Source organism: Sminthopsis crassicaudata, chromosome 3 (assembly GCF_048593235.1).
Source record: "Sminthopsis crassicaudata isolate SCR6 chromosome 3, ASM4859323v1, whole genome shotgun sequence".
Lineage (NCBI taxonomy): Eukaryota > Metazoa > Chordata > Mammalia > Dasyuromorphia > Dasyuridae > Sminthopsis > Sminthopsis crassicaudata.
The window spans coordinates 34,353,736-34,381,628 of record NC_133619.1 but is presented as its reverse complement, the minus strand read 5'-3'; the positions used below and the strand labels follow the sequence as shown (position 1 = coordinate 34,381,628).

The window sequence follows — 27,893 nt, the reverse complement described above, 5'->3', positions numbered from 1 at the left end:
GTTGTCATTCATGGATAGTCAATACCTAGCATTTATAACCTTTAGGTTGACGAGACACTTTCCAAATATGATCTTATTTTAGCCACACAACTTTGAGAGGTAGGTGCTATTATTGTTCCTATTTTTACAGGTGAGGAAACTGAGGCTGAAAGGTTAAGTAACTTGCCCAGATCATACAGATTCTAACAAGTGCCCCAAACTGGTATGGAACTCAGGTCTTTTGGACTCCAATTTTAACACAATCCACTACCTAAGGAATGTAGATTATTATGGATTTATCAAATCAGATATGTCGTCTGCATACTGCTATAAATTTGGTCTCTTCCCTATACTTAATACTTCAAAGATCCTTAGTCACATGATCTTGGCCCAATGGAGCTGACTCCCTGTTAGAACAGACAGACCTTCTCCAACACTGAATGCCAGAGTTTATTCTTGGCATAAAATCAATGAAAGCAATAAATCACCACACAACAAAACATCCACTACCTGGCTTCATGTTAGCAGTTTTTCTCAAATCTAGGAAATCCCAAAGTAGTTCATAAAATCTTTCAAATCCGGGAATGCTAGATAAAGGCAGGCTTTATTTTATATACCCCCCAATGATCTCTCCTCTTATATGGGAACAGGGGAGAATAGATAATACAACACAATTCTCAATTGATAGTAAGCTCACAAATCAGTGGGTCTGATCAGTAAGTGAAGTCTTGAAGACTTAGGCTTGGGCCTTGTGGTCTAGGGCATAAACCTGGAAACTTGTATGAACTGAAATTTTTCTAATTGGTGTTTGGCTAGTAGTAGGGCCCTTTGCCTAATTCTTGAAATATTTAACTCATCATTTGTGGAGTGAGGAAAGTAGACAAGGAGAAGAAATTACTGCTATTCCCCTCTGGTGTCTCTCTGACCATCACCCTTTTGTAATACTCTTTCTTCAGCAACATTTCATTACTTCCTATTGTACACTTTTCTTGCCTGCCATCAAGAGCCAGAACTAAATTTCTCTCCAATAAGGAAGGTCAGAAAAAATGAGAAGGGATGTTACACACACACACACACACACACACACACACACACACACACACACACACACACACACAAATAAGTAACTACTCATGGAAGAGCAATTGCTATGATGATTATATCTGACAACATGTGCTCCATTTTGTCCTTGTAGTGACCAGCATCTCTGCCAAGGGAAGGGAGGTAAACTAAAGCCCTTTATGATGGGATTGATGTAATCTCACCCTCCTCTGAATTTAGATGATCATACGTTTTTAGGGCTGGAAGAGATCTAAGAATACAGTCCTATAAGCATATACGCATAGACACACATACACTCATATATGCAAATATATATACATATGCACAATATATACATGTACACATATATACATATACATCTATATACACAATGCATATAATACACATACATGTACATAAACATATATACACATGCACTAATATATACATTTGCGTACATACACACACTATTTTGTGTGAACATGGCCCTTCTCCATGTGTAGAATTAACTGAGTGAAGATAGTCTCAGGGGAATATAGTCTTAAGCTATACCTTAATTGTGACTTGAGACTTTATAATAACAAATAGCTAAATAAAAAAATTAGAGGTGTTCATTCCCTCTATTTCCTACCACCTCTTACTTATCAGTTAAGAGTCTTTTTTATTCTTATTTCTAGGTTAGATTTCCATGATTAGACTGTAAGCTAGGACTCTCCCAAACAATGGGAGAAAAGGCCAGGCTGGGGTTGTGGGGACTTCTGCATTCAGAATCTTTAATCTTGTATTTTATAGTTTTTACTTTGCATTCCATTAACTGACAAATACCTTGTCAGATGGGAGATGCCCTTTCTCATGAGATCATAATAAACTCCTTTTTGCTTTTTCTTACTCTGAAAATCTCTGTTTTTGTGGTCTATACTGTCCCGCACATCCCTTTCTATTTTCCTTTCTGTTTATTGAAAATATGGTAAATCACTGACTTGGCCTTGTCTCACACATGACTTACACCAATGAGGTTTATTAGAAAATTAATTGTGGGTGTTATTCATCCTTTGTTCTCACAAGGGTGATATTTTCACTTTTTCATGAATTGGATTTAATTAAGACAGAACTCTGAAAAATTATCAGTCTCTTTTTTTCCCAGAACATTAGAATCTAGTGGCAAATAAAAGTCAAGAGGATTGGCTCCAGATGCAGTGGGTGACTTTGGACTTTCTACACTGAGGTTTTTTCCAGTCCTCAATTTGTTTGAGACAATGTCCATTCAATGATTAAGGGCTTGGTAAGAATCAAGATTAAAAATGGCCAAGTTTGCCAGTACAAAAAATCAACTTAGGAGGGGAAGGCAAAACAAACAAACAAACAAACAAACAAACAAAAAAACAACTGCTATTTAAACTCATTCTAAGCTATCAAAACCTAAACAGGGAGCTACAGAGGCTTGGGTTAAGGCTATTACTAGCCATGCAGAAAAGGCATAGTCATATAGTTCCATTTGGCCTGTTTTTGTTTTTTTTTTTTTGTTGTTGTTGTTGTTTGTTTGTTTTTGTTTTTGTTTTTTGTTTTCCAGAGCTATAGTTCAAGAAATCATAAATGAAAACTACATAGAAGAAAAGGTAAATTAACCCAACTTTTTGAAAACAAAATAAATATATGAATAAATAATAAATCAATTTAATAAATAAATCTAAGAAATTTAATAATTAAATAAAATTGATAAATACGTTAATAAATACATAAATATATTTAAAAATCTAGCCCCTCCCAAATCCTTACAAGATTTAAGTACCTAAAATTATATTCTTGTGAACAGAGCACTTACATGTAAGTATACGGCACCCCAAGTGAGGAGAGGGATCACAAGTGGAAACAGAAGAAGAAGGAGCAAGAGCAGGAAGAGGAGGAGAGAGGGAGGATGATTAGGAGAAGGAAGAGAAAGAGGGAAAGGAGGTAAGCAGGACTGGAAGGAAGACGAGGTTGCAACATTATTCCCCAACTTCCAGAGAACAGCTATTACTACTCACTGAAAATGTGGTGAAGAGAATTAACATAAAATTGTTTCTTAATAATCTGGTTCTTTCCCATAAACATAGTAGGAGTGTACTTAAACTTAAACTTAGACCATAATGCAGTGAGGCGCATGCATAAGAAATATATGTGACTACAGTTTAATTTACACCTGCTCTGAAAGTTTTTCTCTCTTTGTAGAGACCTCACGAAGAACCCTTTTTTGTTATTGTTTGTCCTTTTTGGAGAATATTCTTAGCATAACCAGAAGAAACCTGTGGGGAGAAAGGAAGGAAGGAAATCAGAAAAGAGGAATATTGTAGTTCCTTGCAGTTTTCTGTCTGGGTCTCTGGACAAGGCAAGCACTGGGATTCTGTTCAGTTCATGGGATTGGCAGCCCCAGTGGGTGTTCTTCAGTCTTAGCTGTTTATATAGAAAAGCTTTATCTTTTATGTGCCAGGGATGTCTCACTACTTTTCTTTGTTTCCTGTGGGTTTTAATAGGCTGACTGGTGGAAAGAGAAAATGCTGTTGCCTCTCCTACCCTTCATATATGTGCTTTGTGATCTTCAGTCTTTGTAATTGGTGGAAGAAGATGGGATTGGAGGAAGAAGATCAAAGGAGCAGGAGATGGGAAGAATCTAACTAGCCCTATGACTAACTTTGCAAGTTTATTGGGCCTGTGTTCACAATCTTAGTTGGAATCTGAGATTTTACCTTCTCTCATCATAGCTCAGAGAATGGTGGGAAAAGAACAAAGGCATTATTGATTATGGCCAGAATTTCTGACTTCATTTCAACAGTCATATGCAGACTAAATACATGCTAGTTATATATGTTTAATAACATGGCTTAACATAGTCACAGTTTTATGTATTGAAGTGTCTTGTATCTCTGAGGATAAGCACCGAGTACTAGGAGCTAGCATTGGCTACTAAAAGTTTGTCCTAATTATCCAGGTGCTCTTCTATGCTGATCTGGGACTCTGGTCTTGTCAACAAGTGTTGAAGATACAGAGGATCCCCATTTCTACTGCCTAGGTCCTCTTTATTACTCTCAGCTATCCTGATTGCTTCTTGGAGAGGAACTCCAAAAACACTAGGCTTTCTAAAAAAAATCAAACCAAAGCAAAAAAAAAAATCCCAAACAAAAAATTTCTGATGGTCTTAGATCAAATGTGTGAGGGAAGAGGTTGGTGAGAATTCTCTATTAGGAAGAATTCACTAAAAGCACACTGTGTGCGAAGTAGATTTTTACAAAAACCAATTTATCAAAATTAATCATTTGCTGTTGAATGAAATCTGTTTTATGCCCTGCTGATTTTCTATTGAACACTGGGGGTTCTTAATTTGTTGTTTCAACCATGGGCCTATTGGCAATGAAATAGAATTTCTCAGCCAGTGGTATTTGTTATTTCACTTCTTCTTCCTTGTCCAGTGCCTCATTCCTTGCCCCCTGCCAACTGCTTTTACTGTTGCCTAACTTTTGGCTTCCGTTTGTTGTCTGTTCTGTTATCTCTCAATTATATGGAATTGAGGTGTTGATTTTCCCTTTAAAACTCACTGCCTAATTATTCTATCAGCTTGAGGAAAAAAATAACATTTATGCTAAATTTTTATTGTGGATCAGTTTTTTTTTTCTGACTGTATGTGATCCTATTAGATGTTTTCTTGGCATGATATTGTAATTGTTTGCCATTTCATTTTCCAGCACATTTTATAGATGAGGAAACTGAGGCAAATAGAGGCCATACATCCAGTAAGTGTCTGAGATCAGATTTGAACTCCAAGCCCTTTCTGACTCCAGGCCCAGCACTCTATCCATTGTACCACCTAATTGCCCTTATAGAAAATACATAGAGCAAATACTCAGCAATTCAATGTTCAAGTGTATTTGTGATATGACAGATTTTAATATCTATTCCATTTGGGGTTTTCTTGGCAAAGATACTGGAGTGGGTAGCCATTTCCTTCTTTAGCTTATTTCACAAATGAGAAACTGAGGTAAACCAGGTTAGATGACTTTTCCATGTTTATAGAACTATCTGAGCCAGATTTAAACTCATGAAGATGAGTCTTTCTGGTTCCAACTCTAGTAATTTATTCATTGTACCTCCTAGTTGCCCACCCAAGCACTTAATAAATGCTTACTCAATGATGTTGAGATTTAACTTTCTTCACACTATTTAAAAAAATATCATATTTTCTGAATTTATATAACCCTTGCTTCTATCTTCCCTGCATGCTTTTAAAAAATCTAAATTGTGTGGTAAATTCTCTAGCTCAATTAAATTCAACAAACATCTATTAGACATCAATTTTGCATAAAACATGCTGTGTTTAAGTCTTTTTTTTTTAATTTTTTATTTTATTTTATAATTATAACATTTTTTGACAGTACATATGCATGGGTAATTTTTTACAACATTATCCCTTGCACTTATTTCTATTCAGATTTTTTCCCTTCCTCCCCCAACCCCCTCCCCCAGATGGCAAGCAGTCTTATATATGTTAAATATATTACAGTATAATTTAGATACAATATATGTGTGTAGAACCGAATTTCTTGTTGCACAGGAAGAATTGGATTCAGAAGGTAAAAATAACAGTTTACATTCATTTCCCAGTATTCCTTTTCTGGATGTAGCTGGTTCTGTCCATCATTAATCAATTGGAATTGGATTAGCTCTTCTCTATGTTGAAGATATCCACTTCCATCAGCATACATCCTCGTACAGTATCATTGTTGAAGTGTATAATGATCTTCTGGTTCTGCTCGTTTCACTCAGCATCAGTTGATGTAAGTCTCTCCAAGCCTCTCTGTATTTCTCCTGTTGGTCATTTCTTATAGAACAATAATATTCCATAACATTCATATACCATAGTTTACCCAACCATTCTCCAATTGATGGACATCCATTCATCTTCCAGCTTCTAGCCACTATGAAAAGGGCTGCCACAAACATTTTGGCACATACAGGACCCTTTCCCTTCTCTAGTAGTTCCTTGGGGTATAAGCCCAGTAGTAGTATGGCTGGGTCAAAGGGTATGCACATTTTGATAACTTTTTGGGCATAATTCCAGATTGCTCTCTAGAATGGTTGGATTTTTTCACAACTCCACCAACAATGCATCAGTGTCCCAGTTATCCCACAGCCCCTCCAACATTCATCGTTATTTGTTCCTGTCATCTTAGCCAATCTGACTGGTGTGTAATGATACCTCAGAGTTGTCTTAATTTGCATTTCTCTGATCAATAGTGATTTGGAACACTCTTTCATATGAATGGAAATAGTTTTAATTTCATCATCTGAAAATTGTCTGTTCATATCCTTTGACCATTTATCAATTGGAGAATGGCTTGATTTCTTATAAATTAAAGTCAATTCTCTGTATATTTTGGAGATGAGGCCTTTATCAGAACCTTTAACTGTAAAAATTTTTTCCCAATTTGTTACTTCCCTTCTAATCTTGTTTGCATTAGTTTTGTTTGTGCAGAAACTTTTTAATTTGGTGTAATCAAAATGTTCTATTTTGTGATCAATAATGGTCTCTAGTTCTCCCTTGGACACAAACTCCTTCCTCCTCTACAAGTCTGAGAGGTAAACCATCCCATGTTCCTCCAATTTATTTATGATTTCGTTCTTTATGCCTAAATCTTGGACCCATTTTGATCTAATCTTAGTATGTGGTGTTAAATGTGGGTCCATGCCTAGTTTCTGCCATACTAATTTCCAGTTTTCCCAGCAGTTTTTGTCAAATAATGAATTCTTATCCCAAAATTTGGGATCTTTGGGTTTGTCAAAGATTAGATTGCTATTTTTATTCACTATCTTGCCCTGTGAACCTAATCTATGCCACTGATCAACTAGTCTATTTCTTAGCCAATACCAAATGGTTTTGGTGACTGTTGCTTTATAATATAGCTTTAGATCAGGTACACTTAGACCACCTTCCTCTGACTTTTTTTTCATTAGTTCCCTTGCAATTCTCGACCTTTTATTCTTCCATATGAATTTTGTTGTTATTTTTTCTAGGTCATTAAAATAGTTTCTTGGGAGTCTGATTGGTATAGCACTAAATAAATAGATTAGTTTGGGGAGTATTGTCATCTTTATTATATTCGCTCGGCCTATCCAAGAACACTGAATGTCTTTCCAATTATTTAAATCTGATTAAGTCCTGATGATACCACTGTAAAAAAAATCACCCATTCCCTATGCTCAAGGAGCTTATTTTTATTGAGATGGTAAGGGATCTAATATATACTGCTCAGAGGTGGGGGGCGAGTACAAAGGATAAGCAGAGATAATTTTCTACTTTTGAGGAGGGCGGAAACACTTTCAGTTCAGGAAATCAAAGGATGCTTTATGTAAGAGGTGGTACCTGAGTGAAGGATTCCATCAGCTGGAAATCAAGAGGGAAGACATTCTGCCTGGAGGTAGGACATTCTAGGCATGTGGGGAGACAGAAGAGAGTCAGGTATGCTTAAAAAGTAGGTAGCAAACCAGTTTGGCTAGAATGCAAATTATAAAAGGAGGCATAAAAAGAAATAAAACTGGAAGGGTGGTTAAGAGTTAGGCTATAGAGGATCCTAGATGCCACCCATTACTTTGGAGTAATAAAATGACATTTTGATTTACTTCTGATACAGATGAATGAGACCTTGGAGAAAGTTTATTTATTTCATTGTCTAGTTTCTAGTTTGTTTGGGGCTGATGTAGTACATTTTCTTTAAATAGCTTACCTTAAGACAAGGGTGATGGGAAAGGTATTATAAGCTGAGTTGGAAGGTAAAGAAATTCTTTATAGAAAAGAGGTGAATATGAGTTTCTCATTTTTGAAAAAAAAGTTTCTCTTTTCTGATTGCCCATTATGTGTTCCTGGATAGGACATAAGTCTCAAGCACTTTGAAACCTTAGTCTCTTTTTTTCCATCTTGGATGGGAAATATTTAACAACCTGAAGATTAACTGAAAAACTAACACATTAGGTTTAATAGCACACTTAAATTAAAGTATAAGTTTAACCTATATTTTAACATTTTCCCCATCACTTTTTAAAGTCTAGAAATTAATACAATAATAAATCAAATTCTGATTTGTAGTATTTGCCAATTTCCAAGGTTTAATTGCTGACACTAAAAAATTTTATAACTAAGTTCTATAGTACTCATTTGAGCAGGCTCCAGGACATTCCTGCCCTAGATACCATGTGATAGAAAGAGCATTATATTTTATAGCAAAATATCTGGGTTCAAATCTCATTTCTGACATATACAAGCTATGGGATCTTGGAAAATTCACTTAAACCCTCTGAGAATAAATTTCCTTTCCCCTGAAATAAGAATTGGATCAGATCAAGAAGTCCTTAAATTGGGATCCATGGCCCATGGTTAGATTTCAATGGGGACATAAACTTAGATAGGAAAAATAGATCTCTATGTTCAAAGTGAAGTTAAACATTTCTTCTATGATAAAAAACTATTATGAGAAAGAGTTTATAGGCTTTATCAGATTATCAGAGATCCATGACACAAAAAAGATCAGAAATCCTTGACTGGATGACCTCTCAAATCCCCTTGCCTCTAGATGTATAATTTATTCTGTATGATCATAATTTTTTTTATTTTTTTTTATTTTTATTTTTTTTTATTTTTGTATTCATTTTTCCAAATTACCCCCCCTTCCTCTATTCCCTCCCCCCGATGACAGGCAATCCCATACATTTTACATGTGTTACAATATAGTCTAGGTACAATACATGTGTGTGAATATCATTTTCTTGTTGCACAATAAACATTAGAATCCGAAGGTACATGCAACCTGGGCAGACAGATATTAGTGCTAACAATTTACATTCACTTCCCAGTGTTTCTTCTCTGGGTGTAGCTACCTCTGTCCATCATTGATCAACTGGAAGTGAGTTGGATCTTCTTTATGTTGAAGATTTCCACTTCCATCAGAGTACATCCTCATACAGTATTGTTGTTGAAGTGTACAGTGATCTTCTGGTTCTGCTCATTTCACTCAGCATCAGTTGATTTAAGTCTCTCCAGGCCTCTCTGTATTCCTCCTGCTGGTCATTTCTTACAGAACAATAATATTCCATAACCTTCATATACCACAATTTACCCAACCATTCTCCAACTGATGGACATCCATTCATCTTCCAGTTTCTAGCTACAACAAAAAGAGCTGCCACAAACATTTTGGCACATATATGACTCTTTCTGCTCTTTAGTATTTCTTTGGGATATAATCCCAGTAGTAGCGCTGCTGGGTCAAAGGGTATGCACAGTTTGATAACTTTTTGGGCATAGTTCCAGATTGCTCTCCAGAATGGCTGGATTCTTTCACAACTCCACCAGCAATGTATTAGTGTCCCAATTTCCCCACATCCCCTCCAACATTTGTCATTATTTGTTCCTGTCATCTTAGCCAATCTGACAGGTGTGTAGTGGTATCTCAGAGTGGTCTTAATTTGCATTTCTCTGATCAGTAGTGATTTGGAACACTCTTTCATGTGAGTGGATATAGTTTCAATTTCTTCCTCTGAGAATTGTCTGTTCATATCCCTTGACCATTTATCAATTGGAGAATGGTTCGGTTTCTTATAAATTATGGTCAGTTCTCTATATATTTTGGATATGAGACCTTTGTCAGAACCTTTGTTTTTAAAAATATTTTCCCAATTTGTTACTTCCCTTCTAATCTTGTTTGCATTAGTATTATTTGTACAGAAACTTTTTAGTTTGATGTAATCAAAATCTTCTATTTTGTGATCAATAATGATCTCTAGTTCTCCTCTGGTCATAAATTCCTTCCTCCTCCACAAGTCTGAGAGGTAGATTATCCTCTGTTCCTCTAATCTATTTATTATCTCCCTCTTTATGCCTAAATCATGGATCCATTTTGATCTTATCTTGGTATATGGTGTTAAGTGTGGATCCATATCTAATTTCTGCCATACTAATTTCCAGTTTTCCCAACAGTTTTTTCCGAATAATGAATTTTTATCCCTAATGTTGGAATCTTTGGGTTTGTCAAAGATTAGATTGCTATAGATGTACCCTTTTTTGTCCTCTGTATCTAATCTGTTCCACTGATCTACCGGTCTATTTCTTAGCCAATACCAAATGGTTTTGGTGACTGCTGCTATATAATATAGCTTTAGATCAGGGACACTTAGACCACCTTCCTCTGAGTTTTTTTTCATTAGTTCCCTTGCAATTCTCGACCTTTTATTCTTCCATATGAATTTTGTTGTTATTTTTTCTAGGTCATTGAAATAGTTTCTTGGGAGTCTGATTGGTATAGCACTAAATAAATAGATTAGTTTGGGGAGTATTGTCATCTTTATTATATTCGCTCGGCCTATCCAAGAGCACTGAATGTCTTTCCAATTATTTAAATCTGATTTTATTTTTGTGGCAAGTGTTTTGTAATTTTTCTCATATAATTCCTGACTTTTCTTTAGTAGATGGATTCCCAAATATTTTATACTCTCAACATTTGTTTGGAATGGAATTTCTCTTTGTATCTCTTGCTGTTGCATTTTGTTAGTGATATATACAAATGCCGAGGATTTATGTGGATTTATTTTGTATCCTGCCACTTTGCTGAAATTTTGAATTATTTCTAGTAGCTTTTTAGCAGAGTCTTTGGGGTTCTCTAAGTATACCATCATGTCATCTGCAAAAAGTGATAGTTTAATTTCCTCATTTCCTACTCTAATTCCTTGAATCTCTTTCTCGGCTCTTATTGCCGAGGCTAGCGTTTCTAGTACTATATTGAATAGTAATGGTGATAGTGGGCAACCTTGTTTCACTCCTGATCTTACTGGGAAAGGTTGCAGTTTATTTCTATTGCATATTATGCTTACTGAAGGTCTTAAATATATGCTCCTGATTATTCTAAGGAATAGTCCATTTATTCCTATACTCTCAAGAGTTTTTAGTAGGAATGGATGTTGGATTTTGTCAAATGCTTTTTCTGCATCTATTGAGATGATCATATGGTTCTTATTAATTTGATTATTAATATGGTCAATTATATTAATAGTTTTCCTAATATTAAACCAGCCCTGCATTCCTGGAATAAATCCTACTTGATCATAGTGTATTATCTTGGAGATGATTTTCTGAAGTCTTTTTGCTAATATCTTATTTAAGATTTTAGCATCAATATTCATTAAGGAGATTGGTCTATAATTTTCTTTCTCAGTTTTCGATCTACCAGGTTTAGGTATCAGTACCATGTCTGTGTCATAAAAGGAGTTTGGTAGGACTCCTTCATCCCCTATTTTTTCAAATAATTTATATAACATTGGGGCTCATTGTTCTTTAAATGTTTGGTAGAATTCACATGTGAATCCATCTGGCCCTGGGGATTTTTTCCTGGGGAGTTGATTAATAGCTTGTTCTATTTCTTTTTCTGAAATGGGACTATTTAAGCAATTTATCTCCTCCTCTGTTAATCTAGGGAGCCTATATTTTTGGAGGAAGTCATCCATTTCACTTAAGTTATCAAATTTATTGGCATAAAGTTGGGCAAAGTAACTCCTTATTATTTCTCTAATTTCCTCTTCATTGGTGGAAAGATCCCCCTTTTCATTTGTAAGACTATCAATTTGATTTTCCTCTTTCTTTTTTTTGATCAAATTTACCAAAGGTTTATCTATTTTATTGGCTTTTTCATAAAACCAACTCTTGGTTTTATTTATTAATTCAATAGTTTTTTTACTTTCAATTTTATTGATTTCTCCTTTTAATTTTTGTATTTCAAGTTTAATTTTTGGTTGGGGGTTTATAATTTGGTCTTTTTCTAGCCTTTTAAGTTGTAAGCCCAATTCGTTAATCTTCTCTTTCTCAATTTTCTTCAAATAAGCCTCTAAAGATATAAAATTTCCCCTTATTACTGCTTTAGCTGCATCCCAAAGATTTTGATATGATGTCTCATCATTGTCATTATCTTGGGTGAAATTGGTTAATTGTTTCTATAATTTGCTCTTTCACCCAGTCATTCTTTAAGATGAGATTATTCAGTTTCCAATTACTTTTTGGTCTATTTACCCCTAACTTTTTACTGAATGTAGCTTTTATTGCGTTGTGATCTGAGAAGAAGGCATTTATTATTTCTGCCTTCCTACATTTAATTTTGAGATCTTTATGTCCTAATATATGGTCAATTTTTGTATAGGATCCATGAACTGCTGAGAAGAAAGTATATTCCTTTCTATTGCCATTCAGTTTTCTCCAAAGGTCTATCATACCTAGTTTTTCTAATATTCTATTTACTTTTTTAATTTCTTTCTTGTTTGTTTTGTGGTTTGATTTGTCTAAATCTGAGAGTGCAAGGTTGAGATCTCCCACTATTATAATTTTACTGTCTATTTCTTCTTGCAGTTCTCTTAACTTTTCCTTTAGAAAGTTAGATGCTATACCACTTGGTGCATATATGTTTAGTATTGATATGGCTTCATTATTTATGCTACCTTTCAGCAGGATATAGTTTCCTTCCTTATCTTTTTTAACGAGATCTACTTCTGCTTTTGCTTGATCTGAGATAAGGATAGCTACCCCTGCTTTTTTGGCTTTACCTGAAGCATAATAGGCTCTGTTCCAACCTTTTACCTTTATTCTGTATGTATCTCCCTGCTTTAAGTGTGTTTCCTGTAGGCAACATATCGTAGGGTTCTGCTTTTTGATCCAATCTGCTATCCGTCTCCGTTTGATGGGATCGTTCATCCCATTTACATTTACAGTTAAAATTACTAATTCTGTATTTCCTGCCATCGTATTATCCCCAGATTATGCTTTTTTCCCTTGACCCCCCTGATCCCCCTCCCCGATATTTAATTTACAGACCCCCCTTGTGACGCGCAACCCTCCCTCTTTTTTTTTTTTTTAGGATCCCTCCCCCCTCCCTCCAAGTCCCTTCACTTATTCTCCTTTTCCTTTTCCCTTTTCCTCTCCCCCCCTTTTAATGAGGTGAGAGAAAATTCTCTGAAAAACAAATATGTTAATTATTTACTCTTTGAGCCTCTCCTGATGAGAGTAAGATTCACACAATGATTCTCCCCCTCACTAAGTTCCCTCAGATATGGTGTATTTTCTATGCCTCTTCCTGGGATGTAGTTTCCCTCTTTTTATCACTCCTTCCCCTTTTTCTGAACCGACCTCCTTCCCTTTACTACACCCCCCTTTTTTTCTTTTATATCAGTAAAATCAAATTATCCTTGAGTATTTTTTTATATACCCACAACAGAGTTACAGTTCTCAAGGGTTCTGTGTACCTTTTTCTGTTTCTCTTCAGTCTTGTGGATGTAGATCAAATTTTTTGTTTAAGTCTGTTTTTTTTCTTAGAAACATATAGAATTCCTCTGTTTCATTGAATGACCATCTTCTTCCATGGAAAAAGATGCTAAACTTAGCTGGGTAGTTCATTCTTGGTTGCAGTCCTTGATCTTTTGCCTTACGGAATATCAGGTTCCAGGCCCTCTATCTTTTAATGTGGAGGCAGCCAGATCTTGGGTGACCCTTATTGTGGCACCTTGGTATTTAAATTGTTTTTTTCTAGCTGCTTGCAGGATTTTCTCCTTTGTGTGGTAATTCTGCAGCTTAGCCACTATATTCCGTGGTGTTCTTTTTTTAGGGTCTATTTCAGAAGGAGTTCGATGAATTCTTTCCACATCTACTTTCCCTTCTGTTTCTATTATCTCTGGACAGTTCTCTTTGATAATTTCCTGTAAAATAGAATCTAGGCTCTTTTTTTGGTCATAGTTTTCTGGAAGTCCAATGATCCGCAGATTATCTCTCCTAGATCTATTTTCCAGGTCTATAGATTTTCCCAGTAAGTATTTGACGTTGTTCTCCAGCTTCTCATTTTTTTTGTTTTGTTTGACTGATTCTTGGGTTCTCTGTGAATCATTCATTTCTATTTGTTCCATCCTGACTTTTAAGGAGTTATTTTCTTCTTTCACAGTTTTTAGTTCTTTTTGTAAATGCCCAATTTCATTTTTAAATGAATTATTTTGCTCTATTGAATTTTTTTCCATTTCCCTAATTTTTTTTTTGAGAATTATTTTCTTTTTCCAATTCAGAAATTCTATTTTCTTGAGACTTTTTTATCTTTTCCAATTCAGAAATCCTACTTTCCTGTGTTTTTTTAACCTTTTCTAATTCATAAATTTTGTTTCCCTGCATCTCCTGTGAATTCTTTATTTTTTCCAACTCCAATTTCAGGACGTTGTTATTTTCTATCATAGCTTCCCTTTCCTTTCCCCATTTTTCTTCTATCTCCCTCAATTTTTTAAGAGCTTCTTCTAGGAGAGAGTTATGTGATGGGGGGCAGGAATCGTTCCCCTTTAGGTTGTTGTCTGCTGACTCTCTGCTGTCAACTTCCTCGGGGTTGGATACCCGCTCTTTCTCTGTGTAGAAGGAATCTATGGTTTTTCTAGCTTTTTTGCTCATATTTAAAAAAATGTTTTGGGGTCTGTCCCTGGGGTAGGAAATTATTTACTTCTTTACCAGCTTCCTCCCAGACTGGATGGATGCAGCGGCTCCTGCGCCTGAGCTAAGATAGAGCTCTGGGAGAGAGTTCCCCACCCCCTCCCTGGAAGTGCCTCAGAGGTGATTAGCACTACTGTGCTTCGAGGGCATAGAATAGTAAAGACAGCAGGAAGCCCAGCTTATGTGTCCGGGTGGGGAGTGGATGTCTGCAGCAGGTGACGTGAAAAGCCCCTGCGCTCAAACTGGAAGTGTCTGCCAGAAACCGCGGTCCCTAGTTCAAAGGTTCCGCTTCTCTGGGACTTCCTGGAGCTGAGTTCCACTCCCTCCAGCTAAACTAGGCAGAGTGTGTTGCCTTGGGCCGTATCCACCCACTTGTCAATCTCTTAACTATTCTCAGGTGGTAGCTGAGGCCGCACCCCCTGGTGCCGATTCTCTGCTGAGTCACCCCCAGGATTGGGGAAAATCTAATCTGAGTTTTAAAATATTTTGGCTTTCTCTTCTGAACTGCTAAATAATTAGCAGAGAAGAGCTAACAGCCTGTGCCAGATTCCTTTACCTCAGTGGCTTCTCTGATCCCAGAGCCCTTCCCAGCGCAATGGGCGCAGTGTGCCCCTACCCCACCGTCTGTGCTGGTCTCTCTTATTCCTCCCCTGAGAACTGACCTTTCCTGTTGAAACTCCAGATTATCTTCAGCTGGTAAGTCGTGCTTCCAGTCCTTGTGGTATCTATCAGTCCTGAGCTAATTTTGAGACTTAATTTATCTAATTGGTTGTGAGGGAGTGAGGACGTTCACTGAGTCGTGTGTTTCTTCTCCGCCATCTTGGCTCCGCCCCCCTGTATGATCATAATTTTGGCAGAGCCAGGATGGCAGAGAGTAGACAGGTCTTTATTTGAGATCTTCCTGGCTTCCCTCAGACCAACATCAGATCAATCCTCTGAACTGGTTTTGGAGCTACTGAACCCACAAATATTTGGAGTGTAACAAATTTCTAGCAGAAGATGTTTTAGAAGAAGTTCAGAAAAAGTCTGTTTCAATCAGGCACAGGGGAGACAGTTGAATGCAGGCCTCGCACAGGGAGTCAGGATGGTGTGGAGTCTCCATGCTGGGGAATCTACCAGGAGGCTCTTAGTCAAAATACAGGAGTGTTGGCTACTCTGTTATGGTTCGGAAGCCAGTGGATCAGCAGATTAGTTGTGAGACATCCAATGTAAATATAAAAGGCAAATAGTGAGCCTGTGAATCTGAGAATAACATGGGATAGCCATATCCACCTAACACCAAAAGGAAGTCAGCAGCACCAGCCTATGCAGTGTGAAGCCACTGTCACCTGTAGATGAAGCTGGGGACAATCTCCCCTTAACCCTTAGAATAGACTTCAACCTTTAAAACAATGACCAAAAAAACAAAAAAAGAATTCTGATCATAGATAGCTTTTATGGAGACAGAGAACAACAGATCTCAAACACTGAAGACATTAAAGGCAAATCATCTCCAGATGAAGCCCTAAAGGATGATATGAGTTGGTCCCTATCTCTCTAGTAGGAAGAATTAAAAAAGGTTCTTAAAAGAGAATTAGAAGAAAAATGGGAAAAGGAAATAAAAATTTTGCAGGAATGTTTGGAAAAGGAAACACAGAAATTACTTGAAGAAAACTCCTTAAAAATAGATGTAGTGAAGTGGAAAAATCATATAACTCCTTACAAAATAGATTTGAAAAAGAAACCAAGTTGTTGAAAAACAGAATTTGTGAAATGAAAAAAAATCCAATGAACAAACAACTCGTTTAAAAGTTCAATTGTCCAAATGTAAAAAGAGATTTAAAAAATCTAATTGAAGAAAATAATTCACTAAAAATTAGAATTAAACAAGTTGAAGTGAATGACTCAATGAGACATCAAGAATTTATTAAAAAAAAACAAAAAATAAAAAAAATAAGAGAAAATGTAAAATACCTCATTGGAAAAATAACTGACCTGGAAATATAGATCTAGGAGAGACAATCTAAGAATTCGTGGACTATCTGAAAACCATGATTGAAAAAAAGAACCTAGATATCATCTTTCAGGAAATCATCAAGGAAAACTGTCCTGATATCCAAGAACCAGAGGATAAAATAGCCATTGAAAGAATTCACCAATCATCTCTTCAAAGAGATCCCCAAATGAAAACTCCAAGAAATATAATAAATTTAAGAATTATCAGATCAAGGAGAAAATATTGCAAGAAGCCAGAAAGAATCAATTTAAATATTGAGGAACATAATCAGGATTACCCAGCCCCTAGAAGCTTCTACTTTGAAGGATCAAAGGATCTGGAGTATTATATTCTGAAAGGCAAAGTAACTTGGATTGCAGCCAGGAATCAACTATCCAGCAAACTTAAGCATTATCTTTTAGGGAAAGATATGGATATTCATTGAAACAGGTGAATTTCATTTATTTTTGATGAAAAGACCAAAGCTAAACAGATAATTTGATATTCAAATAGATAACTTGAGAGAATCATAAAAAGATAAAAAGGAAAGAAAACTATAGCTGTTTATTTAAAATTTTTTTTTTTAAGTTTACATCCTTATATGGGAAAATGATGTTTAACTCTGGAGAACTGTATCTTGGTTTTGTCTATATTTAGAGAATGCAGGTACAATTTGATTTTATTGTGATGATATATAAAAAAAAAACCTAGAGGTGGAAAGGGCATATGTACTGAAAGAAGAGGAAAATGGAGGCAAAATGGGATAAATTACATCTCATGAAGAGGCAAAAAAGACAAGGGAAGGAGGAGGGGAAACAAAAGGACAGGAGGAGGAGGCTAATAGAAGGAAGAACAGAAGCAGAAGGAGAAAGGTATAAGAAAGGCAGAAGGGTTTTTTGAGGGAAGTGGTGTTCAGAAGTAAAATACTGGGGAGGTGGAAAAGGGAGAAATGAAAGAGAAAAATATAATGGGAAAAATAAGATGGCAGGAAATAGTAATTGCAATTGTGAATGTGAGTGGGATGAACTCTCCCATAAAACAAAGTGGATAGCAGACTGCATTAAAAGCCAGAATCCTACAGTATGTTGTTTAAAAGAAACACATTTAAAGCAGAGTGATATGTACAGAGTAAAGGTAAAAGGCTGGAGAAAAAAAATCTATTATGCTTCAGCTGAATTAAAAAAAAAAAAGGAGCAAGAGTAGCAATCCTAATCTCAGATCAAATAAAAGCAAAAATAGATCTAATTAAAAGAAATAAGGAAGGAAACTGCATCCTACCTAAAGTTACCAAAGATAATGAAATAATATCAATACTAAACATATATGTGCCAAGTGGAATAGGATTCAAATTCCTAGAGAAATTAAGAGAGTTGCAAGAAGAATTTGACAGCAAAATTATACTAGTAGGGGATCTCAACCTTGTTCTCTCAAGATGCATTGAAATAGATACATTGAACCACACAATAAATAAGAAAGAAATCAAAGAGTTAAATTGAATTTTAGGAAAATTAAGTATGCTAGACTTTTGGAGAAAACTGAATGGAGACAGAAAGGAATATACCATTTTCTTAGTGGTACATATACCCTACACAAAAATTGACCATATTTCAGGGCATAAAAACCTCAAAATCAAATGTAAAAAGGCAGAAATAGTAAGTGCATTTTTTCAGATTATGATGCAATAAAAATTATATGTAATAAAAGGCCAGGGAAAAATAGACTAAAAATTAATCGGAAACTAAATAATCTAATCCTAAAGAATAAGTGGATGAAGCAACAAATCATAAAAATAATTTCATCCAAGAGAATGGCAATAATGAGACAACATACCAAAATTTATGGGATGCAGTCAAAGCAGTTTTTAGGGGAAGTTTTATATCTCTAAATGCTTCTTTGCATAAAATAGATAAAGAGAAGATCAATGAATTAGAAATGCAACTGAAAAAACTCAAAAAAGAACAAATTTAAAACTCCCAATTAAATACCAGATTTGAAATTCTGAAAATGAAAGGGGAGATTTGATAAAATTAAAAGTAAAAAAAACTATTGAATTAGTAAACAAACTGAGTTAGATTTATGAAAAAACCCCAACAAAATAGATAAACCTTTAGTTAATTTGATTAGAAAAAGAAAAGAAGAAAATTAAATTGTTAGTATCAAAAATGAAAAGGAAGAACTTTCCATCAAAGAGGAAATTAGAGCAATAATTAGAGCCTAAGTGTATATCAATAAATCAGAAAATCTAAGTGAAACAGATGAATACATACAAAAATATAGATTGTCCAGATTAACAAAAGAGGAAATCAATTATTTAATAGTCCCATTTTAGAAAAAGAAATTGAACAACCTATTAAATCTCCAGGACCAGATGGGGTTACATGTGGATTCTACCAAACATTTAAGGAACAATGAATTCCAATACTATGCAAACGATTTGGGAAAATAGGGAAAGAAGGAGTCCTACCAATTTTTTTTTTTTTTTTTGATAACACAGATATGGTGCTGATACCTAAACCAGGTAAGGTCAAAACAGAGAAAGGCAATTACGGAAACAATTTTCCTAATGAACATTAATACCAAAAATCTTAAATAAAATATTAGTAAAGAGATTACAACAAATTGTCCCCAGCATAATATACCACGACCAAGTAGGATTTATTACCAATAATGCAGGGCTTGTTCAAAAAAGGCATTCAGAGAAATCCAATGTGTGATAGGAAGAGATGAATTCAAACAATTCCTCCCTAGTGGGCACCAGCTCTAAAGTTTAACCATCATACCCATACTTGGGATAAGGAGAACTGGATTCAAGGTTAAGCTCTTCCAGCTAGTACCTCTCTCACCTTAGAGATGCCATTACTTTTCTGCATCTTGCTTTCCTCCTGTGTAAAATGGGAATAATCTTGTCTCTAGCTGCCTAAACAGGTTGTTATGAGGATCAATAAATGATAGAAAAACATATTAAAATTATAGGAAAAAAAGTCTTGGGGCAATTAGATGACTTTCCTGATGGGGCAAGGAGAGTAAATGGCTAAGGTCTACCAAAAGCCACTGGGGATCTCTGACTTTTGGTACTTTTTTCTTTCCATAATCTATGGCCTAGACTCTAATGTAGAAGACTGAGATTAGGCTAGGATAACTTTAAGAACTTTCATCTTTCATGAGAGATAGTGTGTGTCTATGTGCATGTACACATATATATGTAAGCATGTATATCTGCATAGATACACATATATGTGCATTTCACATACAGCCAAGTTTATGTGTTATAATATGTGTATGCATGCAATATACACATACATGGGCATATATATGGGTATTTCATAAACATGCAGCCATGTATATGTGTATATGTATATATGCTATTAAGAGAAATGTATACTTCCATATTTCAATGGATATTTATTCCATCACTATGGATGTTCCCTCCTTCAAGGCAGCTATTATTCATCCATGCTACAGATTCCAGGCCACTTCTTTTATTTCTTAGAATATGAGGACCACTAATGTTTGAATCATTATAAAGTCCAGCTTAGGAAAACTATTCTTGCTTACTTGTCCAGCCACAATGGTCTCCTTGCTGCCCCTCACACACAGCCATTTTCTATCTCCATGTAAAAGGCATTCGTCATGCCTGGAATACACAATCCCCTCACTTTTGCCTCTCAGACAAAAGCCACCTTCAAAGGCTGCCTCAGATGCCACCTCCTACATTGGTCCTTACCTGATTTGGCCAACTATTAAGACTTTCTCCCTGAGATTACCCCATACTTATGTATGTTTTGCATGAATTTATATGTATATATATACATACATGTATATGTATATATACATATATATATATATACATATCTATCTATCTATCTATCTATCTATCTATCTATCTATCTATCTATATATTGTGTTCCCCAAAACACCTCGAGGGCAAGTGCCATTTCATTTTTGTCTTTTTATTCCCAGAATGTGGCATTGTATTTGGTACATGCTTTATACATTCTTGTTAAGTGATTAATTGCACTCCCCTCTAGCAACTATCACAGTGCCTGGGATATAGTAGATATTTAGCAAATGTTGTGGAATTAATTTAAGTTCAGTTGAATTATCTAATGGATTTTAGTTTTGATTGTATGAACTTCTGATGCTATCTATTGCCATGTCATTTCTGGGGATTATATAATGTTAAAAAAGATGTAGTGATTTTGGAGAAAGGGGAGGGGATTCTCATTTCTACAGAGTATTTGGAGACACTATAAGATTGAGATTATGAAGAAATGAAATATCTCATCATTTTTATTTTTGTTCTTTGGATTGGGTAAGGCAGGAGGATGGACCCTATATCATAGGATGAAAAGGTGATTAGTAAAGCAAAAGTAATCAGTTCTCTGCCCAGGTAATTTAGCTAGTGCTAATCCCACAGAAAGGCAACCTGTTGTATTGGTCTATGAGTACTAGTAGGACCTCACCTCATGGAGATACTAGTATTTCTTTTGGAGAAAAAAAGAAAGAAAATGAGACAGTTTATTATTCACAATGAATAATCTTGAATGGGAACATTCCAAATACCAAAGGAGGTGACTGCCAAGTATATTTTTCCATTGTCACATTAGCCTGAAGATTTCTGGGATCTTTCCCAACTGCCTGTTCTCTGCTCCAATTTCTACTCTACCAAGAGAGAACAAAACCCAAGAAAAACCATGAAACAAATCATATGGCAATGATTCCACCCACCAAGGCAGAAGGACATAGCAGCATAGTGCTAGAGTTCAAAGGGACCTTAAAGGTCATTGAGCCTAATCATCTCAATAATTTAAGATTGAGGAAATTGAAACCCAGAAAGGTTGACTATCTCTCCCAGAATCGTTCATCTAGTGATTTGTTGGAGATGGGCTTTGAACCCACTTGAGTCTTAAATAAGAGCAGTGGCCATCAGGCTCTGGAAAGACTTGAATTTATTAATTCTTTGGGTAGAATAAAATGTTGAGGAGCATCTCTGAGTTCTTTCTCTTTTTTAAAATTATAGCTAGAAGAGTCTTTGGGTACTTTCTATTCCCACTACTTAATTTTACAGATGAAGAATATGAGATGCAGAGATTTGTCCAATGTGATACATCAAGTAATATCAAGTAAATGCAGTTAATGGCCAAATCAAGTTTTGAAACCAGGTCCCATGGTTTCCAATCCAATGCTTCAGGGGCAATTTGTACTTTAAAAATGCTTTTCATGCAAATTAAGACAACTCTGAGATACCACTATACTCCTATCAGATTGGCTAAGATGACAGGAAAAAATAATGATGAATGTTGGAGGGGATGTGGGGAAACTGGGACACTGATACATTGTTGGTGGAGATGTGAAAGTATTCAGCCATTCTGGAGAGAAATTTGGAACTATGCCCCAAAAGTTATCAAACTGTGCATACCCTTTGATCCAGCCGTGCTACTACTGGGCTTATATCCCAAAGAAATACTAAAGAAGGGAAAGGGACCTGCATGTGCCAAAATGTTTGTGGCAGCTCTTTTTGTAGTGGCTGAAAACTGGAAAATGAATGGATGTTCATCAATTGGAGAATGGTTGAGTAAATTATAGTATACGAATGTTATGGAATATTATTGCTCTGTAAGAAATGACCAACAGGATGAATACAGAGAGGCTTGGAGAGACTTACATAAACTGATGCTGAGTGAAATGAGCAGAACCAGGAGATCACTATGCACTTCAACAATGATACTATATGAAGATATATTCTGATTGAAGTAGATATCTTTAACATAAAGAAGATCTAATTCACTTCCAGTTGATCAATGATGGACAGAAACAACTACACCCAGAGAAGGAACACTGGGAATTGAATGTAAACTGTTTGCACTATTGTCTTTCTACCCAGGTTACTTATACCTTAGGAATCCAATTCTTACCGTGCAACAAGAAAATTGTATTTACACACATATATTGTATCTAGGCTATACTGTAACACATGTAAAATGTATGGGATTGCCTGTCATCTAGGGGAGGGAGTAGAGGAAGGGAGGGGAAAATTTGGAAAAATAAATACAAGGGATAATGTTGTAAAAAATTACTCATGCATATGTACTGTCAAAAAATTATAATTATAAAATTAATAAAAAAATAAAATAAAATAAATGCTTTTCAGTAACAAAAGAGCTGCCTCTATCAGAAGCAATAAATACCTATTGAGTAGTTGTTATTCCTAGCCAGGCTTTAATGCAGATTCTGTGATTTTTGAACATCTCTCCTCACTATGGGAGGGAGGAGCATTGTATTAAAAAGAAGTTAAAAAACAAAAAAGAAGTTAAAACTTTATTAAATATGCTTTTTAAATATCTGTGCCATACAAATGCTCTCAATGAATTCTCTACAATTCCAAAATGATGAGCAAAATTATTTATTAAACATTTCATTAATATTTATTATGGCTTAATGTTATATATATTTATTACTTTAGTTTTAGACTAAATTTAGGATATAATGTAATGGTACTTTTCAGGTCTATGTAAATTCTTTAAAAAATGTAGATCTTGTAAAATCAACATATATAATATTTTTATGTTAGAAAACAATGGAGTATAGTCTAGATTGAAATAGACATTTTAAGGAAATTAAAGAGATGTCTGAGGAATGTCAGATTCTGAAAGGTCACTGCCCCCAAAAATAATTAAGAGGTCAGCTTGGTAGGAAACTGTATCTAGATTCTGGGGAGGAACGAAAAGATGAGTAAATCTTTTAAAGAGTATTTCCTTAAAGAATTTCTAATCAAGCAGTGTGTGTGGGAAACCAGTGCACAAATATCAGTGACAAGCACAATAATTACCAGAGTTAACCTTAGAATAAGAGCAAGATTTTGTGGTTTATATAAGCCTGGATGTCTGTACTGAGCTTCATCTTTAGGGAGAAGCCAGAGCTTAGAAAGATGGACATGTCTTTCAGTATCTCATTTTAGGCTGTCTCAGTTCATAGCATCCATGGAGGGTCCACTGGGTGTAGAACATGAAATTGGGTTCAGTCTCAGCATTTCTAAAATAAAGCCACTTGTCCACTCAATCTTGTTTTGAGGGTTATCCACAGAAACGCATTTCAAGTTTAAATAAATATAAGGAAGTCAGTTTCTTGAAGCATTTGGGGACTAATTTCAGGGTTCCAAGCAAGAATCCTCAGAGTATATAATACCATTCAGGATAGAACTTAGAATCTACTTGGCTGGTTAAAAATAATCTCTAAAATAACCAAATAAAGATCTTTTTACTTTATAAAATGTATCCACATGGATGGATAAACCTAATCAAAAGGGTTATTTTCCAGTGGCAGTCACATGGAAATTGTCTCTTCAAAATAGTTTTGACTTCACCTCTCCGTTATTTTATACAATAAAACACATGGCTGAAAATTGTGCTCATATGCTCTAGGGCCACGGGAAAGAAATTTTAAAAAAATGAAGAAAAAAAAGATACTCTACACCAGTAATAGATGGATGGATCAAATTGGCCTAGAAAATTTGAGAATGGAGCAAAAATGAATGAATGTCCATATTCAATTCAATTCAAGAACTATTTATTAAGCACTTACTATGTGCCAGGGACTTGGAATATAAGCAATGAAAAGAAAGACAGTTCACCAATCCTTCCCTCAAGCAGATTATGACCCAGTGTGGGGAAGATGATGCAAAAAAGGAAAGCTGGAAAGTGGGGAGGCCTGTGGGGTACAGATGGTATCTGGGATGAGGAAGTTTGTTTCAGAGCCACAGAGTTTAAATGATTTGCCAAAAGAAGAATGGGAATTGTTTCATAAGGTATGTGTAGTGTGTGTGTGTGTGTGTGTGTGTGTGTGTGTGTGTGTGTGTGTGTGTGTGTGTGAGAGAGAGAGAGAGAGAGAGAGAGAGAGAGAGAGAGAGAGAGAGAGAGACTGAGAGACTGAGAAATACAGATAAGGAGAAGGGGGAGGGGAAGAAATAAACCTTTTGGCTAGCAATCTATCAGGTCCAAGAGGACCTGAATTAAAATCTGACATCAGCTACTTCCTAACTGGAGTATCTTCTGCAAGTCACTAAACTTCTGCCTACCTCAGTTCTATCAATGTTAAAAAAAAAAAAAAAAAAGAGTGCAATAGCATTTGTCTAATAGGGATGTTGTGAGAATCAAATGAGATATTTATAAAGTGCATAGCCCAGTATCAGACACAGAATCGGTGCTCATATTCCCTTCCCTTCATATGGTGTCTCTGATGTTAGCTGTGTGGTCCTGGGCCAGTCACTTAACTTCACAGACAATGCTCTAAGACCTGAACTTCACCAGAAGGCAGCACAGCTGGGCACCAGCCTGCTTTTAGTCAAAATGGAGGATCAGACTGTGGGTGAATCTCCCCATCATTCTGTGGTTTTTGCATTCTGCTTTGCTGAATGTTCAAGTGCCAAGCTATCTGCGGTTCTGAAGGATTCTTGTACCCATCTATGCCTCTCTCTATGGATGACTATGACATGATATGAATTTACCCAACAGAATAAATTTGGAGTTCCCCATTATTCTATAAAACCTCTTTTTTAAAACTTGCTACATCTCATGGAACTAGCGAATCATGTGGAATCACATCAATAAAGGACCGTTCAGAAAACACTTAAATAGACATATATACTCACATCTGTGTATGTATCCACATCTATTTCTTTATTGAGTAAAGGGAAAATTGAAACAGTAAGAATGGAAAAAGAGAAAACAAATACTCTGTTGATCTAAGCTTGCAATTTTTCTAGACCTCAGCAGTTTCCTAATAGAATGATAGCTACTCCAAACCTCGAATTCTCAGTCTATTTCATCCCCTGGCTAATCTTCCTGTGAGTTGGCAAAAGAGTTTAGGAAACAAAACATAGTCCACCACCGGTGATTTACTTACACTTTCAGAAGGACCAATTTTTAGATAATGACTCGGGAACTCCGGATCTGGGTCATAGACCTGGGATTTAGTAGACTTAGGAGAAGATAGAATTTTCTAAGGCTGTTGTATTTTCCTATTTGGTATTCTTTGCTGCTAGGGACCTTCAAGACCTTGTTGTAGCTAACTCATCACTTGTGCAGTAGCTTGTAGACTAAAAGAAAGGTTTTTGAGAAGTAGAAACCTGTTACTACCATGCTGATGTTCTATCACTCACCTAGAGACCTCCAGATTTTTTTTTTTCTGACAGCATGTAAACATCCCATCTTTCACCGACTCTCCAATCATTTTTCCTTTGCTGTCAAATCTCACTGCTTCTATGTGTGATTCCTTTCTTGGTCTAATGGATGTCCCAAGTTCCACTTTGCACACTGTGGGGCAGTAAATGCAGTTATCTCGCAGTTTGAGCTGGGATCCAGAAGTGATCTTGGTCTTCTATAAGTCTGAAATTAGCTCTAGTGCTACTATCACTACTCTCTATGAACAAAGCAGAATTGAATTAACTCAGAGGAAATGTGAGATGCACCAAGTTAAAGAAGCCACCCTAAATGTTTATAGGGACTATCTAAGTCCAATTGGTGGCAGGGCATTCAGTGCTCTTAGTGATCTGATCAGCCACAGTTGGACGTTTTGGAACTCCTCTCTAACAGTGACATCATTTTGGTCCTCTTCGAGAACAAAGAACAGCAAGCAACTGACTAACCACTGACCTTTATCACAAAAGCACAGAAGTTGGAGCTAGGAGGGATCTTAGCAGACATCTGCTATAGCTACCACAAACTGTACCTGAAAATAAACCTTGTAACATATCCATTGAGTGGCCGTCTGGTATTCTGAAGACTTCCATAGAGCAGCAATCTGTAGATCAGGAATTCCATAGAGCATTATTAGAAACAACTGCCTTTACTTTTAGAAAGTTTAAATTATTCAGGACTTTATTCCCTGACATCAAGCCTAAGTAGGCCTCTTTGCAAACTCCATATATGTTTTTTTGTTTTACTTTATTTTATCAAACAGAATAAAATATAGCAATATAAAAGTATATACATATATATTATTATTATAGCTTTTTATTTACAAGAAATATGCATGGGTAATTTTTCAACATTGACAACTGCGAAACCTTTTGTTTCAACTTTTCCCCTCCTTCCCCACACCTCTTCCTCTAGATGGCAGATAGACCAATACATGTTAAATATGTGAAAGTATAAGTTAAATACAATATATGTATACAAGTCCATACAGTTATTTTGCTGTACAAGAAGAATCGGACTTTGAAATAGTGTACCATTAACCTGTGAAGGAAGTAAAAAAAATGCAGGCAGACAAAAACAGAGGGATGGAAATGCTATGTAGTGGTTCATAGTCATTTCCCAGAGTTCTTTCGCTGGATATAGCTGGTTTTCTTCATTATTGAACAAATGGAACTGACTTGGTTCATCTGATTGTTGAAGATGGCCACGTCCATCAGAATTGATCATCATATAGCATTGTTGTTGAAGTACATAATGATCTCTTGGTCCTGCTCATTTCACTCAGCATCAGTTCATGTAAGTCTCTCCAAGCCTTTCTGAAGTCATCCTGCTGGTCATTTCTTATAGAACAATAATATTCCATAACATTCATATACCACAATTTATTCAGCCATTCTCCAATTGATGGGCATCCACTCAGTTTCCAGTTTCTTGCCACTACAAAGAGAGCTGCCACAAACATTTTTGCACATAAAGGTCCTTTTCCCTTCTTTAAGATCTCTTTGGGATATAACTCCAGTAGAAACACTGCTGGATCAAAATTATGCACAGTTTGATAACTTTTTGAGCATAGTTCCAAATCGCTCTCCAGAATGGCTGGATGTATTCACAATTCCACCAACAATGTATCAGTGTCCCAGTTTTCCCACATCCCCTCCAACATTAAGCATTATCTTTCCCTGTCATTCTAGCCAATCTGAGAGGTGTGTAGTGATATCTCAGAGTTGTCTTAATTTGCATTTCTCTGATTAATAATGACCTGGAGCACCTTTTCATATGGCTAGAAATAGTTTCAATTTCAACTGAAAATTGTCTGTTCATATCCTTTGACCATTTATCAATTGGAGAATGGCTTGATATAAAAGTATATTTTAATAATTATAATTATATAATAATGCAATGTATAATGAATTGTATTATGATATAAAGAGATGGTTATATATATTAATAATATATAATAACATAATAATATTCATTTCATTGACAGCCTTTCAAATATTTCAACATAGCTACCATGGAGTTTTCTCTTTCCTAGGTTGATTATTTCTGGTGTTTTCAACTGATCCTCATGAGACATGAACTCAAAACCTTTTATAATTTTGGTTGCCTTACCCTGAACCCTCTCTAGATTCTCAATATATTCCTAATTGAAGGTGAACATTGATGAATACCTTACTCCAACAAGCTG

The 27,893-nt window shown here is 35.7% G+C and overlaps 1 long non-coding RNA gene across 1 annotated transcript in view; it reads right to left on the bottom strand.

Annotated features, from left to right (window-relative positions):
- Positions 1-26,034, bottom strand: part of LOC141564809 (uncharacterized) — a 38,968-nt gene extending 12,934 nt beyond the window's left edge. Inside the window, exon 1 of the long non-coding RNA XR_012488734.1 lies at positions 25,669-26,034. This is a non-coding gene — a long non-coding RNA (uncharacterized LOC141564809). The remainder of the gene's footprint in view (positions 1-25,668) is intronic.
- Positions 26,035-27,893: the final 1,859 nt, after the last annotated feature.